Source organism: Atta colombica, unplaced genomic scaffold, assembly GCF_001594045.1.
Source record: "Atta colombica isolate Treedump-2 unplaced genomic scaffold, Acol1.0 scaffold277, whole genome shotgun sequence".
Lineage (NCBI taxonomy): Eukaryota > Metazoa > Arthropoda > Insecta > Hymenoptera > Formicidae > Atta > Atta colombica.
Window position 1 is genome coordinate 1,673,139 of NW_017259378.1, and position 3,514 is coordinate 1,676,652.

Below are 3,514 nucleotides of genomic sequence, written 5' to 3' on the forward strand. Positions count from 1 at the left end.
ATATTTTTTGTATAAAAGTTTTAAAATAATGACTATAGAATTTCATGTAATTACTACTTTAATTTATTTAAATTTTCATATGCATAAATTTTTTTTATTTATATGGAATCCAATTCATTTTTGGATTTAAAATACAGATTCAGATGGATTGAAAATTTCCAATCCATTTCAATCCATTTTTGTTTGCTGGGAATCCTGAGCGAGATAGTATTATTTTCTTGCAAATAGAATTCGACTTTAAATTCCTTAGAATTCAGAATAAAATTCTATCTGTAGTTTTCGTATCAATATAATATGAGTAACATTTAAATACGGAAATACATAAAATAAATAAAATATAACATAAATAAATGTATAATAAATACGATAAAATGTTTATATACATATTAAATAATACTTATTCTAGTTAATTTAGTTGAAATTAATTAATTTAATTATTAATATTTTTTATATCTTTATTAAACTGATTAATATAAAATTATATTAGGTGTATAACTTTGCTTCCGCCGTTTTTTTCCGAAATTCGAGGCTTTATTGTAAAAAACTGGTTCACTTTATCGTGTCTCTCGTTGTATTGCGGCCGTTTGTCTTTCAATGCTCGGCTCAAACGCATCAATTGCGTTCGATACCGATCGCCTGTGATTGTTTCAGTCGGTTTTAACAGTTCATAATACACTACGCCGAGCTGGTCCCACCAAATACAGAGCATGACCTTGGAGCCGTGAATATTCGGTTTGGCCGTCGACGTGGAAGCATGGCCGGGAACTCCCCATGATTTTCTGCGCTTGGGATTATCGTAATGAACCCATTTTTCGTCCCCAGTCACAATGCGAGGCAGAAATCCCTTCCGTCTTTGCCTTTCAAGCAGCTGTTCACAAGCAAACAAACGCCATTCAACATCTCTCGGCTTCAATTCGTACGGCACCCAATTTCCTTGCTTCTGAATCATTCCCATGGCTTTGAGGCGTTTTGAAATGGCTTGTTGAGTCACTCCCAATGATCGTGCCAATTCTTCTTGATTTTGACACGAGTCTTGCTCAAGTAATCTCCAATTCTGCATCTTCGAAAACCTTCTCTCTTCCACCGCTATGCCGGTCTTCGACGTCAAAATCACCGTTCTTGAAGCGTTGAAACCATTCACGACACGTTCTTTCACTAATAGCGGCTTCACCATAAGTATTTGAGAGCATTCGATGAGCTTCAGCCGCAGATTTCTTCATATTGAAGCAAAAAATTAAAACCTCCCGCAAATGACGAGAATTTGGCTCGTAAACTGACATTTTCAATCGAGAATAACTTTATGATGCAGACACAAATCGACTAATGTTTCTATGGGGTTATGACAGATGCCCAAGTTTATTGTATGACGTCTATGATCTATTTATTTCGACCACTACTTGCCGCTAAAGCCATTTATAGGAAAACGGCGGAAGCAAAGTTGTACACCTAATATATTTCTGAGTATATTTTTAACGTTAAATTTATCTTGAGATATGATTAAACAAAAATTTGTTTTAATAGGAGTAACAGATTGCTTGAATAAAGAATTGGCAATGACAATTTTAATGTGAAAGCTCAATAAGACAGATAAAACGAACTCGGAGACGCGACAGTCTGAATTAAAAAAAAATTCGGTTCAGTAACCATTGCAACTTTTCAATTACAATCTCGTACGTTGTACGAGCTGAAGTATCAACATCACATTATATTTTTATCTCATCTGTGCATAAAAAAAAATTTACACACTAGAGCACAATTACATATAGATACACATGAGATTCGCATAGATTAAAAAAATCTATTTATTGTTAACGCTACCAATCATCAACTTCAAAAGAATGTCGGATGTTTCAATTCATTGATAGTTGCCAAAATTATCGAGAAAGATTATCGCCAAGAGATTAAAAATATATCACAAGCACAAAAAAGTGATAATGACACTAAAGTAAGAAATGCTTTTCCTTCGCGATTCAATCGCGATGCGTACCATCGTAGATTTGACGCGAGACTAAGTACAATACATATTTCTATGTTGCAACATTCGCTCTAGTGATATCACTTACGAAAAAAATCATTTCTTAGAAAATCAATTAATTGAGGAAGAATAGATAACGAAACGCATATAAGACAAAGTCGAAGAAAATATGTGTTGATCGCTGACGTGTTGCACATTTCAAGCGAAGACAAGGCTACGATGAAAATGAGTCATCTTGCATTTAATTACCGCGCTTTATTACGCGCTTTATATCTCGTATCACAACATGACTTAAATATGCGGCGATAAAGACGAATACGAGTTCTTTCACATTTTACTCTGCAGTGTACTTATACAGGCAGGCTTCGAGCTGTTAAATTTTGATTTGAAAAAATTAATCAGCGATCTTTGCTATTCTGCGATTGATCAGAAAACTATCCAAAACTGTTCGCGATATCAGATTATTAAATTATTTAATTAATCAAATAAAACCTGTTGAAAAACAATTTTGCAAAGTGCATAGATATTGTCTGTATTGTAATAAAATACAAAATATTAAAATTTGTTGCGAAATACTCCTGTTGAAAATTCTTGTATGTTTTTTTGTATCAGAGTTGTATGTGATCAATCAAGATTAAATGAACATGATTATATAAGAATTTTATATAATTGTTTTATATAATTGTCTACGAATTTCATCAGAGTAATCTTTAATGATCTTAGAAATCTGGAATGAATCGTACACGATGATTTATATCGCAATGAAAAGATCTTACCCTTATAAAAAACTTTTAAAAAATAGTTTCTTTACAGGAGCATTTAAGAATATGGTATTAATTATATATGATTCTAAAGTGTTTCATGAAAGACCATCATTTATCAGTCTTAAGAGACATATGTCCAATATATTCATAATCAGATCTTGTACTTAAGGCTTCCTTAAATTTATTTTTAGATGCTCAGCAGCCAATGAAATAATTCGTAGAGTATCATAAATTTAAGGAAGCCTTAAATACAAGATCTGACTATGAATACGAGTATTAGTTGCGGAATAATTTATTTTCCAAGTTAATAACAAGAATCTGGCATGAATCGTACAATTTATATCGCAAAGAAAAGATTTTAATTGCTAATTCAGTAATAAGATATTCTTAAGAAATAATGTCTAATAAGATACTCTTAAGAAATGTCTTTACATGATCGCTCCAAAGTAATAAAGGTATTAATCATTCTAGTAAACGAAATGGAATTATTGAATGAACAGAAACTGGATTGAATATATGAAATAAAAAAGAATTAAGAAAAATTAAAAAATTTGTTAGAATATTGAAAATGACTAAAATGAATAAAAGGTCGAAACGTTTATTAGCACTGTCTTAATGAATTGATAAATTATAATTTCGCTATAATAACTGGCGCAGATTTTTTATGCTCTTTTCCCAAATTAAATTTGATTTAGTCGAGAAGCCGTTATTCATTTGTATAAAAAGAATTAATTTTTAGTCAAAATGAATTCTTTTAAATTCCACTCCTTGCTTG

General features: G+C 31.4%; 1 protein-coding gene across 1 annotated transcript in view; it reads right to left on the reverse strand.

The window, feature by feature from the left end:
• The window catches only part of LOC108689829 (hormone-sensitive lipase), an 8,202-nt gene extending 6,206 nt beyond the window's left edge, over positions 1-1,996 (reverse strand). The window contains exon 1 of the mRNA XM_018196769.1: positions 1,819-1,996. The gene's annotated coding sequence lies outside the window, so the exon portion shown is untranslated. The remainder of the gene's footprint in view (positions 1-1,818) is intronic.
• Positions 1,997-3,514: the final 1,518 nt, after the last annotated feature.